Raw genomic sequence first — 19,844 nt, 5'->3', positions numbered from 1 at the left:
CATAATCTCGGTCTAAAAAGGCCAAATTAAGTATTCTTATTGCACACAATTATTTGTTAAAGTATACCACTGATGTATTTATATCCGTTTTTTTTTTAATTTCTCAGTAAAGGATTTCTTGCCAAAGCTCGGGGGGCGGGCAAGATTTCACCACTACCAAGATCAACAGGATTAAAAATGTTACAGTATGTACGAGTGAATACATGCTGCTCTTACAAGAAGGAATGGTTGGCGCTGCAGGTTTAAAACTGATCATCGATTACGGTATATGCCAATGCATAGGTGTTGAGACGTTGCGAAATTACGTAGAGCTAAAGTCGTTGCCTGCACACTAACAATGAGCGGTGTTTGCTGTTTCTACTACCTCAACGATCAATATACTATCAGTACGCACGTTTGGATTAAAAATTTACAATTGTTTAATATTAGGCGTGTATTTGACGGGCATTTGACGTCATCTATGACGCTCTATGTGTCTTGATAATGAATGATTAATTTCTTCTCCTTTTTTTCTCAGTTTAAACCATTCATTATTGACGCAAGGTAACTTCTTTTTATAGCTATCTTGGCTACATTCTGATAGCCGCTAAGCGTCAATGTAAACGATGGAGGAACCTCTTTAGCAGATAGTCCAAACCATTATTCTGATGTCGAAATTGGTCTTTTAAAAACATTGCACTTGCTTTTTGCAGTCAACCTTACTCTCATCAGCAGCTCAAAATAAGGTTGCAGTGTGTATTTGACCAATTATACCGCTATTGTTCAAAGTGCAGACTCACTGTAAATACCAGTAAAACCACAGTTATTGTCACAGTCTGTAGGAGGGGTGGCGATCTTAGGAGGTATGAGAACTGGTTGTACAATAACCACCTGTCGCAGTAACTTCTTTTTATAGTTATCTTGGCATTGTCCTCTCCTAGACCGGTCGTTGGTTTCAAGCGCAAAAAAAACTCTAAGTGAACAAGTTAGCAAAGCCTTGTATGGTCTGATCAGCTGTCTCTATAAATTTGGTCCACGGCCTGTTACTATCATTGCCCTTAAAATGTTTGATTGCAAAATACTCCCCATTGTACTTTATGGTGCTGAAATCTGGGACTCTCACCATGCTCCAGACATTGAAAATAATCCACAACAAGATGATGCGCCATATACATCAATTGTTCAACAGCACATCAATTACTGTTATGAGAGGGGAGTTGGGTAGACCAACAGTGAGAGCAAATATTTATTGTAAAATCGTCAAACATTGGTTAAGAATTCAGAAAATGAATAAAAATTACAATTGTATACCAATGTAATAAATTTCAAAAAAAAGGTTGATGTAAATCTTTATGACTCATGGGTCAGCGAGATAAAAGACTTATTACAGAGTTATGGATTTGGTGAAGTCTGGGAACAACAAGGGGTTGGTAATGAAACCGTGTTTTACGGCTCTTCAAACAAAGGTGTAGTGATATTGATACACAGTGCTAGGTGAATGATATCGACAACAGTAACAAACTTTATCTTTATTTGACCTTTAAAAAGGAGCTGGCACTAGAACTGTACTTGACCGGTATAATAACTCTGCCTTCAGACATGTCCTTTGTTGTGTTAGAACATCAGCACGCTCTCCGATGATTGGGACATACAGGTCGTTTGAACAATATTCCAAGACCAGATAGACTATGTGAGTTGTGAAGTTTGCAGGCGGTTGAGGACAAACCATTTCCTACTTATATGTCCAACCCATAATGACTTGAAAGCTAGCTACATTTCTTCCTATTTTTAACCCGCCTGTAATGTACAAATTCAAGATACTTTGGTCATCTTAAAATACTGCCGCATTGAGGAAACTGAGTAACATTATTTTTCTAGCAACAAAACGTGGGAGTGAGCTTACCATCGATGCGTATGCATATACCCATACAGCATCGCAATCGCTTTCTTTGTTGGAGTTGTCTTTGCTAACACTTATTTATTTGTATATAAGTTCTTTTTCTCCGGATGTAATTATTGCATTTGACCAGCGATCTGCATCCACATTACTGTTACTGTTTGTACATATTGGCCGGAGGCCGTAAGTACTGAAATAAATTGAATTGAATTCAAATTGTTGATATGCCATTGGTGATTGCACCAGGTTTGTCTGTTCTTGATCTCTTTTCTCTTGTCCGTCTAATATATATGTCTGCCTCTCGCTGCATTATCACCCATCTGCATATTTCTAACTTCCACGCTCCACTTTTTGAATGCTTTTCTACACAGTTTGGACATTCAATACATTCAAACGGTATGAGAAGAGTTTTTACAGTCAGACAAGAAAATACGTTAGAGATGATAATTCAGTTTGATAATTGCCCAACAGTGAAGAAGCAATTGACCTAATTTATCGTGACTGGTATGTGGCACGAATGTGCCGCATATACGCGCTCGATTTGGTAAGTTCTGATTGTAGCGTGGCTTTCGTGTTTATGACCAAATTTCGCAGACGATAATTTTTAACAGTTGACTTTGTAAGAACGGCTGCTCTGTTATGATTCAGTCCAGCGTACTTGAGAAATAACTCCAGGGATTACATCGATACACGGGGACTTTTCGCACGGTAATTGGCAGCGTCAACATAATTGTGGCATACGGCGTTCTGAATTCAAAGACGGCCTGAACAAAACTCGACCTCTTGGGAAGAATATTAATTATCCAATAAGCACGCATCAAACGATGAAGAACGGAATTTCGCGTGCTTTGAAATCATGCAACCGCCCTGCATTATCTGAATATTCCAACCAGTAAATCAGACAGCAAATATAGTAACTACTTCAGATGTGGTCTTTGGCATTGTTCTGTCATTCAAATCGCTGTTTAATGAATGTTGTATATACTCATGAACAGTTTAAAAGATTAGCAGGCAGGCTTCTGAGTTGGTGAGTTAGTTAGTTTGGGTTTTTCATTGACAGTTTTAAAGGGTCAGTAGCTGTGGCTTTGGGTGTTTTTTTTCCCAATATTTTATTTTGTACGTCAGCAACAACTGCTTGTTCTACTCCCCAAAACGTGTTGATAATTCATATTAAAGGGATACGATCGTCGGAACTGCGCTCAAAGGTCTTAAAAAGTGTATCCAAGGTACGATTGTGATTAATGAAAGTTAAAACATGTTTGTCATAATCTACATACATCGTTAAAATGTTGCAGCTATGATGATGAAGTGCATCTAGATATCGTGCACGACACGGATTGTTTGTAGGCAAGAAACTCGCACACGCGCAGTTCCGACGACTGTTTCCCTTTAAGCTTGTCAACTCAGCCTGTACATGTGTATATTGCATTGTTATCGTTGGCACGTGAAATCTGGTCCGGACTAGAATTCAAATGTCAACAATAACAGTGCAGTTTACACGTATACGAACTGTTTTATGAGCTGAATAGTGGGTGTTTCAACATGTTTTGGGGAGTAGAACAATAACTTGCTATTGAGATACAGAACATAGCAGTTCACAAAACCATTAAAGCCACAGGCCCCCTAAGGCAACTTATGTTGACTTCAATTCCAAAAACAAACCAACAAGGACATCAGGATACATATAAGCTTGTGTTATTCGTGCCTGAAGGTGCTGCTATAATTTACAGAGTGAAAAACTGACGACCATTTCAGTAGATTAAAGTTGTTACGGCACACAAGTTAATCCGTTGCGTATTTTATCGAGTTTCGTCAGTTTGAAGAGAGCAGGTCGTGACTCGAGCCACAGTTTCGTGGAGGGACCGTGCTCGAGCACAAGCGTGATGCGACTCCCACGCAACAATTCGCGATCGTGTACTGTGCGTTTATAACGACACTTTTTCACCATCGTTGGTGTTAGTACGGAAAATGTATCGGAAAATTTAAACGTTTCTTGTGGGTTCGCAACTATAAGAAATTCGAGTGGGACTTTACAGTTTCATTTTTTGGCGAAAACAAAGAGAACTACACGAACACACACACAATTCCCACATGGTTGCAAGATCTGGATTATCCGAAATTCTCAACAGAAATAAGCACAGTAACTTATGTTCCGCTTGAGTTTTAATGTTATGCCTGTGAAATAATTGTTTTTAGACATAAAAGTTGTGACATGAGCAATTGACCACCCACTCTCTTTCAATATCCAAAAATCCAGATCTGAGATCGCATCAAACTCGCTGTAAAGTCTTCAACGGACACCTGAACGAAATGAACTACATGAAGATTTAACATCGACAGGCCCGATTTAAGTATTTGTGCCTCAGGGACAGATATTCGGACCTCAAATTTTTACAATTTTTTTTTCTGTGGGGCTCATTTTGAAGCTCTTGGAGAATGTGGAACGGTTGAAATTTTGTTGAGTAAAGTTTGAGCAAAAGCTTAAGTCTTCGAGGCCCGTGGCCCATTCCTGACTAGCCTAAAGAAATTTCGAAGAAAAATCGGATTACAAGGTTGATGTTTGTAACCGAAATTTGTTATCACTTTGATAGTAGACGTCGACATCAGAGCTCTGCGCGTGCGTGTACATTAATAAATATGTATACCAGCATTTATATTTTTATAATAACTTAACATTCCGTGAGGCATAATAGTTTGGCCTTTCATCACAATTTTCATCTGTAATTTGATATTATGGTCCATTTATTAAACTGGAAACCTCGCCATTGGTCGGTGGACCAATGCACACTATTGTCGCCATCTAATTGAATTCACATATAGGCCCGGGAGTTGGCTTGCATTCTTCCTCTTTTGTTTTTCCCAGGTATGTTCGTGTTTGTTGATGGAAGGCGCAGAGAGTGGACGAGAAAGGCAGAACAATATTATAGAAAGTTTCAATCGAATTTTATTCTGATTTTAATTAGATTGCCGGTCGACGTTGCCTGCAAATGTCAACTGTGGTGTAACTCAACGCGTGGTTACACGGTGCAATGGCTGTGTTCAGTAAACTGTGAAACGATCACCCGCAGGAAACTGCTTTTCCTCGTTATTTTGTAGCAATTCACTTATCTCGGTAAATTTTCTTCCCGCTCTTTTCCGTGTCAGAAAATGACATAATCATTTTTTTTTTCAGAATATCGTTAACTTCAAGCACACTTGCTTTTCTCGCACATCTTATATCGAACGTCAAAGTATCTTTGTTAGCAAGATGTCATGTAATGGAATGTGTTTTTCCGCAAGACGAATGCGTGAGGAGAAATATAAAGTAGTTTTTTGTTGCGAATGAAACACTTACGCGACACTGACTCTTTTTTCCACGTTCTCTGAATGTTTTTTTTCCGTTTGCGTACATTCCCCACGGTAAACGTTGTGTAAAATTATGACGGTTAAGTCGTCAGACTTCGAAGATAGGGGCTTATTATGAATTCAAAGTCATTATAGAAGATGGCAACAGGTATGCGAGTGAGTGAATTTTCTCGGAACGAAAGCTTTCTGGAGTCTTTATAAATTAGACACCTCTCTTCGTTAATCTGGATGTGCTGTAGTGTGTCAAGAAATGCGGAGGGGTATCTTTAAATTTGAGCCGTTTGAAGGCACCTGCATATAATGTCATTGGCAATGCTGGCTATTAAAATTTAATTGTTACGAGGGGCAATGTCACCCCATACCTAAATGCAAATGATGGTAAGAAATACCAGAAGTCAATGATAGCTTTTCACATTTTCCTTCAACATCGTTTCTAACGTTTCAAAATTCACACTTTCAGGTTTCTTAACATTTCTGGAACAGTGCAGCGTAGAGCATGTCTGGGGCTCATTATTGTTAAGTCCCTGAGAAAATTAATATGCGTCACCACGTTAAAACACCTACCGAAGTTCCAATAACAGCAAATCCTTATCATTATCATTTGCATCAATATTTTTCTTCCATGTATCAAATAAAACTGTTATCCATTGCCTTGCACAAAATACCCAGTATTTAACTTGTCAACAAAGCATGTTTGTCTGTTGAGTGCATTGTTTTGTTTACGATTTTATTTCCCGACACTTCAATTCATTTGTGAACAGTTATGATGAACAGATACAGACAGTCGGTGAGCCGAATGGTAGGTATAGATGTATTTCAAAACACACAAATTAGCATTCCAAGAAAGTGTAGTCCACATGTCGATATGCGCAGACACACACATAAAACATTAAGCAATTGAAACTTCTGAAATACATCGGTGAACATTGCTGTTTTCATCAGTCATAAAGCTTTCTGAAGGTAACGCCGCTGGCCCAGTGCAAGAGGGGGCGTATCCCCTGTGTTAAAAGCATAGGAGATATGCCCCTCTTACACTGGGCTATCGACGTGATTCTCGGCCCAATTTTTCAAGTCAGAAAACAGTCATTTATATTGCTGACTGTATCCCTCTCTAGGCAAGCATCTTGTGCGGCTTGCAGTACAAAAAATATTAAAGGTAATTTACGTCTTGAAATCGAAAGATTTCACTCTTTGCCCGAACTTTCGTCAAGTATCTTAAAACCATGTCCTTTTGAAATCAAGAAAAAAATTGGAGTCTCCTTGCAAATTTTGGTACTGGAGAAACAAATGGCCACAATCCATGTGTTAACTCTATGAGCAAAATAAAAAAAAATCGATTTTAACCAACGAAAAGCTGGTGAAAACTTTATTTACTCCTTGAACTTCAAAATGAGCTTTAACAAGTGGTAGACCAAGAAAGTATTGTAAAGTTTTAGAGTCCGAATATCTGTCCCCGAGGCACATACTACCTTAAAGAGACAGTATCGTAATGTATTCAGCGATTTTCTTTGCAATGATTTGAAGTAATTTGTAAGAGTCGGCTTCAGAGCCACATAAGCTTAATGTTGGTCATGCTTGTTTCGCGTGCCAATGAAATCTCGTTTTAACGCCCGATTTGCCACCAGTTTCGGAGAGTTCATATGTCTGGCAGATACCAGAAGTGTCGTCGTTCTCTTTACGTGTTCTGCCTGCATGTACAAGGAAATCAAATTTTGTCGTGTCGCCAACCAGTCAGCACGCTTCGACAGCCTGACCAATACAAGCGACTTCCCGACTAATACGAAATTGACAGAAATAACGACCCGAGACAGCGCTTTTGTTCGCCTTAAAAGGACGCTATTCACAAAACATACGACTCCCCCTGGCCTATAAAAGTCGATTTATACGTCTGATTATGACACAATTATGATGAAATGGCTTTAAAAAGCTTTCACTGAATGGTATATACGGTCCCGTAATTCACCTTGTCACGGCGAGAAAAGAGACACCGGATGTAGACTTCTACCGGGATAATCAAATAAATGGTGCCTTTCAATAACACACGCGGAAGAAAATAGACGGGGAAAATATTACATATGTACGATTGAAAGTTAATATATCATTCTTGACAAATTGATCGGTCAGAATAAAAGTGTTTCGTCGGCATTTTTGTTGTGACATGGTATTATTCAAGCTGGCGATCGCAAAGTCGAGGGAGATTTATAACATTTCACAGCATTGAAGACGTAGTATACGAATTTAATTACATCAGCTATATTTTGTTATATCCAAACAATGCGACCATGTCGACATTTAGTGTGAGAAACCTGCATTTTAACGCTGATAGATTGTTTGCTTCAGAGAAAGGATGGGAATTGATAGCAAATTGAAAGAGTTTTTTTTTTCTTTTTCCTTTGAGTTGGAGAAACGTCAGTTGCACGACGTAAAAAAAGACACATTTGTATCAATGAAGCTAACCATTCTGGTAATCAAAGATTCCCTGATTTCGTAATACATACCTGCTCTGAATGAAAATACACAATGTCTTGCTTTTCTATGTTTTCGAATTCAGCATCAATACACTTTGGCATCAGGGCAGGTCACTTTGGAAAGTGGCTTGCCCGAGCTATAAAATAGCACCTGCCCTGAAAACTATGTTTCTGATCCAGTATACCCGATACATCTCACCTTATCTCTGACCCTAGCAAACAAGAACGCAGAAAATATTCCCACGTGTCCACTGGGCAAATAATTGCAAACTAAGTTAGGAATGTACCTGCCTTTGCATTGTGGTTATTTGCCAACTCTGAAAATAGAAATAAACAGTCTAAGGAATGACGCGTCGAACGAGGACATACACCAGTCTAGTTCCGAATACCCACAGTACTGAGCGGGTATAAGCACTTGTGCGTGCTCAGCCTCCAATGGAGAAAGACATTATATTCTCGACACATGCCTATACAGACGTGTCAAGAAGTAATGGCCTCTGAAAGCTTTTAAGGCGTGATACTGAACAATAATTGGATCTCCGGGTGCCGAGTGTCAAGACAGGAAAGCAATCAATAAAGGCTAGCTACCTGTTGAGTTATCTCGAAAATCAATCCCACACATGTATGGACATTTTCTGTCTGTGATTGAATCCTTACGTTAATGTTGCCCACAATATTTCTCACTTTTTAAGTAATCCCTTGAAGGCATGTATTTGGGAGTAGATCGTACACTGCATTCTGGGTGATTATGCGTTTGTTTGTTTGTGTTTTGTTTTTGTTGGGGTTTTTTTTTGTGTGTAATGATAAAATAGCAGCGTAATTGATTTGTGAGCAACGAAAACGTGCATTAACTTGACGTGTAGATATAAAAGCCGTGTTAACCTTTTCTGCCCGAATGCTGAAAGAAAGCATTCACACTTTCAAGTAAATTCATTTTGTCAAATGAACACTTGTCGAGCGTGGTAAGGTGACCCTCTTGGTCTTACAACTCAAGACTTATCCTAACCGTCTTGCTTTCTATGCGAAGAGACAGCACGTAAAATGAGCAATCAAGTACGTTGTCAACACAATGAACACTGTATAATCTGGAATTTCTCAAAATTGTACAGATCAAAGTTATTTGACCAGAGAAAATGCAACATTTCTGAAGTTGACAAAGTCTATCACGACTCTGAAACCTTCAAATATGATACGTCACCACAAATGCTTTTCACCCGCTTCATGATAAGAAACATACTGATATATGACGCAAGAGTCTGGTGTATGGCACATGGTCCTCCACGCTAAGACATATTTGGTAGGCTGTGGTACAGACGATCTTTTTCAAATTTAGCTGGTTTGTGCATCCAATACATCATAATTAATCACCACTCTGTCGTAATATCAGTGCGATGTACTATCGTATACCGCTATGGTGGTTACAAAACCGAGAAAAATATAATGAGCCGAACCCTGCAACCTCAAACATAGCAACGTTCTTTACTCCCAGTGATTTTCGATAAAGAGAAACGTAACCTTTTTGGGTAACGTTGATTTGTACTATATAGTTCAGCTTGTCACTGTGTTGTCAGCTTGTTTCTTTTCAAGGTACTGAATTCTTCTTTCTCAAACGTCGTATCTGGATCTCACCTCTCGCCAACATGTATAAATTATACTAGTGATGATGATGATGATGATGATGATGATGATGATGATGATGATGATGATGATGATGATGATGATGATGATGATGATGATGATGATGATAGTGGTTGACATAGTCCAAAACGTATGAAAACATGGGAGATTTGAAATAGTACAATTGAGATACTGATATTTTCGTACTAATGTGGTTTCTGTATCACAGCTAACACTTATAAGATGTCTTCTGATATGTTCATCAATCCAGTAATCTTAGGGCATTCATACTAGCAGCACAACTGTGGAAGTAAATTGATGATCTTTGCTGGTGAGAAGTAGAGCTCTGAAAAAAGCCACCTCTGCATACAGCTGATGTGTCATGATGAATGAATCGAATAGCCTGTGTTTGTATCGTAATATAACGACATAGGAACAGGTCTGTTATTGCGTCTTCTTTTCAAAACAACAATGTGACAGTGGCGTTTTTTATGCAAGGGACAGGATAATTCTGGCAACACTGACGTCTCTTGTTCATCGTAGTCGCCTAGATCAAGGACATTTTACAAGTATGCACTGCAATTTGAAACTGTTTAAGTGAATAAGTGATACTCAGTCTCTTCGCCGAAAAACTCCAAAATTGTGAGCCGGTCTGAATAGTATCCTTGGAGACTAGAAAGGCTCAACGTTTGATGAAGAATAGGATTCGAATAGTTTAGAAGTATCTTACTGACGGTTCATTGATTGAACTTTGTGGTTCGAGCAAAGAAAATACTGTTGTTCGAAAGTTAAAGTTACGACCCGTGGAGCTATTCTTTGTCATACTTCTCTGCACCTATGTGTAGAGCACGCTCCCAGCATCATCGTGTCGTATGTACGTGATATGTGCAATGTAACACGTCAATGATTTGATGAAAACTTTTTGTGCGTATCAGAAGTTACTCAAAATATCTGCGGGTTACAGTTCAATTTACAGTATCAACAATCTTTCTGGTCGACCAGGACGGCGATGCTTTGTTTCAATCCGATAGATGTAGGCCACACCGCAAACATGATCAGAAAACATTGCCAAAAGCGACATGGAAAGATGGCAGTTTTTTTTTTGCCTGACTTTAATTTGCGAAGGGTCTAAGTGTTAGTGTAACTACTTTCTAAAACAAAATTACATTGATCTACTGTGGGAGCCCCAGGAGGATCCCCTTTCGTTTTAATCTATTCGTAGTTCACGCGTCTGGCAGGATAATAATTTGCTCTCGTTGTTGGACTTACTATGGAAAAAAAAATAGTATTCCGGCCCTCCTGCCTCTATCGAAAACAACATTACCACGCTTTCTCGTTTCAAGCAAAAAACTCTGTATAGTCATTTGTAGACTTCAATGTACTTAAACAAGCTTTTGAGAGTTTTACGCAAGCCTGACTCTCGTTATTTTGAATAAATATCACTGGCGACAGCTTTTACACCGCACAATTTAATGAGGTTTTTAACAATGCCTGACCTCAAATGGCTGTTTCCAATTTCCTCATTTTTGTAGTTTGGTGTATCGCACTGCTGTATATTTGTATACATTGCTTTCTTTCTCTCTTTCCTGCTAGAAGGAAGAATGCGCCTCAAGGACAGATATTTCGACTCTCACATTTTTACAATTCTTTTCTGATATACCACTTGTGGGGACTCATTTTGAAGCTCATGAAATAGGAAAAAATTTCACCATCTTAGTTTTTCCAAAATCGAAAATTTTATTTTTCCTCATAGAGTTAACACGGGGATGGCGGCCATTTTGAATGTCAAATATCGGTCAGTGTTAGATAATATGTTTCTCCAGTACCAAACTTTGCACGATGACCCCTAATTTTTATTCATGATTTGCTGAAAGAATGGTTGAAAGTTTCATTAAGGAAAATTTGAGCACAAGTTTAAGTCTTTCACTTTCGAGTCGCGTACTGCCTTAAACGCAACGTGCAGTTGAGTTGAGAGCGTCGAATTTACAGCATTCTTGGCTGTGGGTACAGTAACAGCCAGCTGAGTGTATCTCAGCGGCGTAAAGTAGACCGTGGAAAGTAATAATTATGCGGTTCTTATTCCCGTGTAGGAACTAACTTTATTGGAGTACTAGATTGTATAATTTTTCCATGCAAAATTAATACATTTAATAGCAAAATCAAACTGGAGCAATGCATTCAAAAACGTAAAATCTTAAGTTGTAGAGAGAAGTAACGAATAATTGACTGGGAGTCAGTGAATCAAACATCAAATGGCATAACACGTGTTCCGTTCCTGTCATGGATGAAAATTACAGCACGTTTTCGTCGCGTGGCGTAAATAGCAGGCTGATAAAATTACGATCAAGACATACATCTGAGACAATCTGCGATATGAAATGACGAGTAAAGATACTTGTATCCAAGCCGTCAACTATGGATGAAATGCTCCTGACGAAATCTGGATTTTTCTCATGGAATGCGTTGCTAAATTTACCCTTTGTGACATCACAATTCCTGGTCTACAGAGAATAATACAAATATTGACAAATCCATAGGTTGACGCATTCAGCAAAATCTGAAAAGTAACTTACGGTGCACAATGGAGTTCTTATTCAAAAAGCTTAAAATGCATTTGCAATTAGAACAGTATAACTCATGTTTAAAGATTTATTCCGAACAGTATTTTAAGGATTTGCATTGGTAGCTGAAGGAATCTGAAGGTGACGCCATTGATTAAAATCTATTAAATCATGCGAGTTTTCTTTCCCATTAAAAAGAATTATTGTCTCCTTACTCCTTTACGAGACATACTTCGATCCGATTCTCCTTTGCACGCATGCGCAAGTTGGGAAGCAACGCTTTTGCAATCTCATTCAGTTTTCAGAAATTCTTTTTTTTTCATGCAAGGCCTTGGAATAAAATTGCGGGGAGTTCTTACGTTAACATAATTTCTTTCTACATAGCTTATTTTTTTGAATTTAACATATAATTTTTCATATAATTCTCCCGAGGTTCGGCCAATATTAAACGAATATGATATGATATGATATGATATGATATGATATGATATGATATGATATGATATGATATGATATGATATGATATGATATGATATGATATGATATGATATGATATGATATGATATGATATGATATGATATGATATGATATGATAATTGGTGATGTAATATAATATTAGGTGAAGAGATTTCAGGTGATGTGATACGATATAAGGTGATGTGATATGATATGACATGATATGATATGTATGATAAAATATAACTTGATATGACATGACGTAAGATGACATGATATGATATGATATTGTATGATATGATATGATATGATATGATATGATATGATATGGTATGATATTAGGTGATGTGATATGATATTAGATGATATGATATGATATGATATGATATGATATGATATGATATGATATGATATGATATGATATGGTATGATATTAGGTGATGTGATATGATATTAGGTGATGTGATATGATATGACATGATATGTATGATAAAATATAATTTGACATGACATAAGATGACATGATATGATATGATATGATATGATATGTTATGATATGTTATGATATGATATGATATGATATGATATGATATGATATGATATGATATGGAATGATATTAGGTGATGTAATATGATATGATATGATATGATATGATATGTATGATAATATAATTTGACATGACATGACATAAGATGACATGATATGATATGATACGATACGATATGATATGATATGATATGATATGATATGATATGATATGATATGATATGATATGATATGATATGATATGATATGATATGATATGATATGATATGATATGATATGATATGATATGATATGATATGATATGATATGATATGATATGATATGATATGATATGATATGATATGATATGATATGATATGATATGATATGATATGATATGATATGATATGATATGATATGATATGATATGATATGATATGATATGATAGGATAGGATAGGATAGGATAGGACAGGACAGGACAGGTCATGCCGATATGATCAGTACCGAGAAATGGTGTTGCAAGCTGTAATTTTGGATGTTTTTCATTATTTCTGATCGATTAAACAACACAGCTCGAAATGTTTTGTGTTCAGGCCGTGTGTGTGTGTGTGTGTGTATATATATATATATATATATATATATATATATATATATATATATATATATATATATATATATATATATATATATATATATATATATATATATCTTACCATCAGTATACAGTATCCCAATTCAGTCACGTGATTTACATGTGATCACTGATCCACGTGATTGACGTCAATTGTCAAGCCAGTGTCATTCACGCTGTTGAAAGGGTTACCGGACGGACCCGAAAGCTCCAGACAGTAGTAACTTTATTTGTTGAGTTCAACGTTGAAAACTACATTATGATACATTATATTTCTATTTTATATATTATATTCTATTTTATATATCCCCAAAACTACATTATATATATATATATATATATATATATATATATATATATATATATATATATATATATATATATATATATATATATATATATATATATATATGGCGTGTGTGTGTGTGTGTGTGTGTGTATATATACGCGTGTGTGTGTGTGTGTGTGTGTCCTGTCCATTGCCATTGGCATTGAATTCTAATCCAGACTGGACAACTTATTATCGCAACAATAAAAGTAATAATTACATATCACATATTGTACACAGTGCGTTGTAGTTGCGAGGCGAACACTTATATTAAAATGTTACTCTCGAATAAAGTATCGAAGTTAGAAGTTCTCTGGAACAACAGACATGACAGTGTTTGTAAAGATACAGCTATTGTCCCCTTCAGCAATCGCAGAACGACGACGAGCTGGCAGTCTCACGAATTAGTACAATGGCACACCTTGCATGAAATGAAGCGATTGACAATAAATGACCAATTTCATTTTGTAGCATAGATACAGACCCACATGTTCAGTGAACCGACGCATTTTATGCGACTGATGTGAGTCAGATGATAAATAAATGAAACAGATTTCGCACATTGTTTTCCATTTTTAACAATTAACAAAAACCCCTTCATACTTGCTTTTTTGCTTTTTGTTTTTGTTTGGTTTCTTTGACCACCGATAAAGTGATACTTTCAAAGGCGTTGTATATTAGCACATCTGATAAAAATTATAGCTCAGACTGGCTGCAGTTTCTATTAAAAACGTTCCAATCGATTTATAAATCACAAAATTTTCACTGTCTCCGTCTGTAGTAATAAATGTCTTCGTGGCCATAAAAAGGTTATCGTACAGACATCATTAAGTAATAAAGCACCCTATTATATCGTTATTGAAGCTTTGCGATGCAGTTATAAATTAGTCTGGATATTTGTGGATTAGCTATGAGCAACGAAAAAGTGAGACTTTTTACTGAGATACAGGATGCGTCATGAAGGTGAAAAACTTAAACTTTTGCTCAAACTCTCCTAAGTGGAACAATCAGAAGTCACCGTGCAAAGTTTTGTACTAGGGAAACAAATTACTAACATTCACTGATATTTGAAATTCAAAATTGTCGCTATCACTGTGTTAACTCTATGTGGAAAAATGAATTTTTTCGATTTTCGAAAAAAACTAATACGGTGAAAATTTTTATCGTACAAGAGCTTTAAAAATAAGCTCCTGAAGTGTAGATCTGAAAGGAATTATGAAAATTAATTTGTGAGTCCGAATATCCGATGCGCATTCTATGCGCACGGAATCCAAGCTAAATGAGACTGCAGTATGATCATACGTACTATATCAGTCAAAAACTTAAAATGGGCAATTTTGTTTGTTGTTTGTGAAAGACACCATAGCACTTTTCATATATCGCCACACAACTATCAAGAATTCCAGATATGTAGCTGTTGATTTTTGAATCGGTTCTCGTGCGCTCAAAAGCGTTGATTTTTTTACCTATCTGTCGACAATCTGTCAGAATTTCCTGTAGGTTGTGCATAAACTCTAAATTATGTTTACACGGAACGGACTCATGAAATACGGCATCTGATCACGCAATAGAAAGTGACAGAATGTTATAGACCAGTGTGGTCACCGCTCACTTCGTGAGAATATGATATCCGCAGCGCATTCACAAAGGAAGCCGACTTTGCGAATCATATTGCTGTGTTCATGTTGAGGAATATTATACAATGAACCACTGTACAATATCTGCATTTCTCATTAAAATTTCATCAATGTCAATTATTTGATGTTGACGCGAAATAAAAAATGCCTCGCTCTGAAATGTGATTCATTCAACTCACAGGGTAAAGTCAGTGTCTTCTGGCATTGCTTTGGCTATTATTACAGCTGACGTAAAAAATCCATCTTAAATCTCGCTGAATAAAATAGAATTTCACCTCTGGTTGGAACAGAAGGGGGAAAAGATGCTACAATCTGTGGAACAGATATCAGAATAAAGTTGATGTGGTATTGAATTAACAAACGCTCTCATAAATTGCATATATATCAGGGTGCGAAACACTCATAGTGCATTAGCGCGTTATCAACATTATCAGAGTGTCATGGATGTTATGACACTAAAAAAACTAAGGGACACCGCCGTGTCTTAGCTGCCAAACTCCAAGTCAGATTGAACAGTTCGCATTTACAAAAAGTACCAGAGTTTGTAGTCACCGCAGACGAGTACGTAAATGTGAAAGCAGAAATTACACCAAATATTCGCACTATCAATGTACCGTACGCTTTTGACTTGGATCTGTCATTTGAAAAACATGGCAAAAAGTCACAGTGGAGAGATATCATTCTCAAGTCACATAAATCAATTGTTTGATAGTGACATCTCTGTTGCCTCACCTGTCGACTCCTCAAGGAAGTGCGCGTCTTTGTAGCATCACTCTGCAGGAGCAAGACACCACTGAGAGAGAAATGCCACAGAAGGCAAGCAAGTGCATTATCAGTCGATCACGTGGTAGACTGTCACCATGGTAATCAATACTTCTCACAAGCGGACAGTGTACCATAAAAGTAACGGGTAAATGATATAATGATACGTCATTGACACGCATTCATATATTTGATGAGATTTTCGGATTTGCTCTAGCGTTCTCATGTACTATATGAAGTAAGGCCAGAAAACGACAGCGTTTTTGGAAATCGTGTCCCCTGTCTGTCTGTCTGTCTGTCTGTCTGTCTGTCTGTCTGTCTCTCTCTCTCTCTCTCTCTCTCTCTCTCTCTCTCTCTCACACACACACACACACACAAACACACACAAACACAAACATAAACACCCACAAGTTAATTGCTGCAACTAGTCTTGTCAACCAAACATGATGCAATACGTTCATACCCATAATAATTGACGTTTTATCCTTGCACAGATGTCAGATACATATGACACAATGCCCATGCGCTGTTTTGATGCGCTGTGTTCCCATTATCCTTTCACGTGACTCATCTGCGAACATTAAAACTTTACGCGTTACTGTCTTACATCGCAAGAGTTTCTATGGGCCTGATGATTCAACACATCATCGAATTCGGCCGTTGATCCTTAAAGCAAGAAGAGATTGCGCGAACCTTCGGCTTTCCATTGTTACGTATCTCAATAAACCGCCGAGATACTGTATGGAAAACACAGATGTTTCAATATTAGACAAACAACATTGTTACACATGCGAATAATAACTCTCTTTGAAACCAGGATTTCTGCCATTGGGGTGACTCCAGTCATAGTTTGTGCTATTAACGAAATGCGAAATGCAGAGTTTCTTGCTTAGTAATACTGTAATTTTCTGCTACCATAGCAATTTTCATTAGCAATTTAAGTGTGTAATTACAATATTTTCTGCCGTATGTCGTTGATTTCAATCATTTCTCGCTAATTTGGCAATGTAATATCAACAGAAAGGAATTTTGTTATATACAAAAAATCCAATCACAAAATCAAGAAATCACTGGGTTGTGAACCACGGATACATTGTGAGCTATATAGCTGTACTTAATATCCGAGATAATTGAAAACTCTCGACCAACAAATACTAGACTTGAATTATTTTGTAGAGTTTTTTTTTCCTCGAGAGAGTCTGTTCTAAGTGATAAGTGGCAGAATTCCCCCGTGGCACATGCAAATAAGTAAAGTGTTAACAACACACAGGGCTGAAAAGGGGCCACTTCCAGCACCGTAAGCCTTTGCGAGACGTTTTATAACTATATTGAGTCCCATAGCCGGAACAGGATACCACATGACGTTTCCGCCGCGATGCCTCGCAGACAAGGAACGACCATATTTCAGAAAATACGAACAAATAAATTGTAATATAATCTAAATGAGATACCGAATTCGATAAAAATCAATCCCATATTACGAAATATTCACTTTGCAAACAATAATTTTTGCAATTCACAGCCACTGCGAAATATTTACACACCAGAGGGGCTATAGGATCGTTAATAAACCCGGATGGTGTACTTACCTAATATCTTCTAACATGTACGCTGAAATCTGTTGATGATAAAATTTGATGTATGTGTTCGGTAGTAAAATGTGGAATCGTAAAGCCCTTGTTTGCAATAAACTTTCTTTTACGGCGCCGTGAAAATCGTCAAAATGCTGACTTACCTCGTTACTTTAGCCATACACAGAATAGATGTAAACTCCGTTGTAAAGTTCTGGTAACGCGAGGTATACTCGCTGACACAAACCCTTATTTGAGGTGCGATTAGAAAGCCATTAGAGGTGACGATGTGGCATCTCTTGCTCTGAATCTGAGCGAAGATTACCTTTGACCCCATGTACTCCAAGAAACTGAGTTAACGTCACGTCAAACATTCCTCCTTTTTCCTACGTGCAGAAAGTTGGAAAGATTTTAAATATGTCACGTGCACTCTTTCACAGAAATTATGCACTTGGGATAGCTAAAATACTTTGATTTAATTTAATTTAATTTCCCCATGTCGAATCATTTAAGACTACACAGACTTTGGCACCTCTCTATACACATTGTATCTCGACGTTCCTTTTTATCTTCACATAAGGTCACGGTGCGTTTCGAGTACCAGTTGCGGGATATAAGAATGTTTGGAAGATAGCCTGCGGGTAATTTGAGCGTGCCCCATACTTTAAAACTTTTATGTATTTCAACTTGAAAGTTTTAGAACGAGATTTTCATTATCAGAGTTCCATTATCTGTAACTCTGAATGCATGTTATAATCAGAAGTGTTCCAGGAAATGTGCATGAACGCATTTTATGATGAGAAGTGTTCCAAGAAACAGACACATATAAAACTACAACTTCAGAAAGTCACTGGGAAAGAGCGGGAGTCCATCAGAGGCTTTTACTTTAAGTGGTTTGAAGAGGTTGATGTCATCAAACAGTCATTTCATCTTCAACGATCTTTATTTTACCGACGTATTTTGCAAAAAAAAGACATTTTTGCTCCACTACAAAAATCACGGTGAAATGCCAAAATTGAAAACAGAGTCCGTATCTGTGTATAGTGTCAAACGTTATGATCCAAGTCCATTGAATTCTGGTCCTGACTAGAATTCACTTGTCAACAATAACATTACTTAAGCATATCGTCTGTACATAGGTTTCTGCAAATACATCGTAACTTTCTTTTACGAGGGTCTGTTGTATTCTTTCTTTTTGTTGTCACACATTATACACAATGTTCTATGTTGGCAAGTCTAATACCCTGTATTTCAACACACCTTTGAGAGGAGCATATTATGCAACTGTGCTCGTTTATAGTAGAATGCACTTCGGGGACAGATATTCGGATGCTCCAATTTTTCCAATACTTTTCTGGATACCGCTTTAGGAGCTCATTTTAAAACTCTTGGAGTAAGAACAATTTGCACCTTCTTATTTTTTGTAAATTGAAGATTTATTTTTCCCTCCAGAGGTAACACTGGGGTGGCGGCCATTTTGAATTTCAAATATCGGCAAATCTCGGGTAGATTGCTTCCATTGTCCCAAAATTTGCACGGTGACCCCACCCCCCTCCCCCAACACCGATTTGCATTCTTAAGGTAATATGCACCTCGAAAGTGAAAGACTTAAACTTTTGCTCAAACTTTCCTCAGCGAAACTTTCGACCATTCTCTTATCGAAGCAAGAATAAAAATCAGGGATCACCGTGCAAACTTTGGTACTAGAGAGACAAATAACTTGCGATTTCTCGATATTTGAAATTCAAAATGGTCGCCATCCCTGTGTTAACTCTATGGGAAAAATAAAATTTTCGATTTTTGAAAAACTAAGACGGTGAAAGCTTTTCTTTTGCCAAGAGCTTCAAAATGAGCCCCCACAAGTGGTAGGTCAGAAGAAAATTGATAAAATTTGAAGGCCCAAATTTCTGTCCCCGAGGTGCGTTCTACCTTAACTTTGAAAGAGAATCACTACTGATGAAAGTTTCTTTGAGGAAGGTTTGAGCAAGTGATTCAGTTGAAACCGTCGTTGGAACTGCGCCTGTGCGTGTTTCTTGTTTTACAAACAATGTATTTCGTGCACGA

General features: G+C 37.3%; 1 protein-coding gene across 2 annotated transcripts in view; it reads right to left on the bottom strand.

Moving 5' to 3' along the window:
• Positions 1-19,844, bottom strand: part of LOC139115788 (G-protein coupled receptor 83-like) — a 49,574-nt gene that overhangs the window by 8,814 nt on the left and 20,916 nt on the right. The window contains exon 1 of one of the 2 annotated variants that reach the window (XM_070678145.1): positions 16,180-16,242. The exons of the other annotated variant lie outside the window; for it this stretch is intronic. The gene's annotated coding sequence lies outside the window, so the exon portion shown is untranslated. Of the gene's footprint in view, positions 1-16,179; positions 16,243-19,844 lie in introns of those variants that run through there. 2 annotated transcript variants of the gene reach the window in all.

This window comes from Ptychodera flava, chromosome 17 (assembly GCF_041260155.1).
Source record: "Ptychodera flava strain L36383 chromosome 17, AS_Pfla_20210202, whole genome shotgun sequence".
Classification (NCBI taxonomy): Eukaryota; Metazoa; Hemichordata; class Enteropneusta; family Ptychoderidae; genus Ptychodera; species Ptychodera flava.
This window is presented reverse-complemented; position numbering and strand designations above follow the sequence as displayed.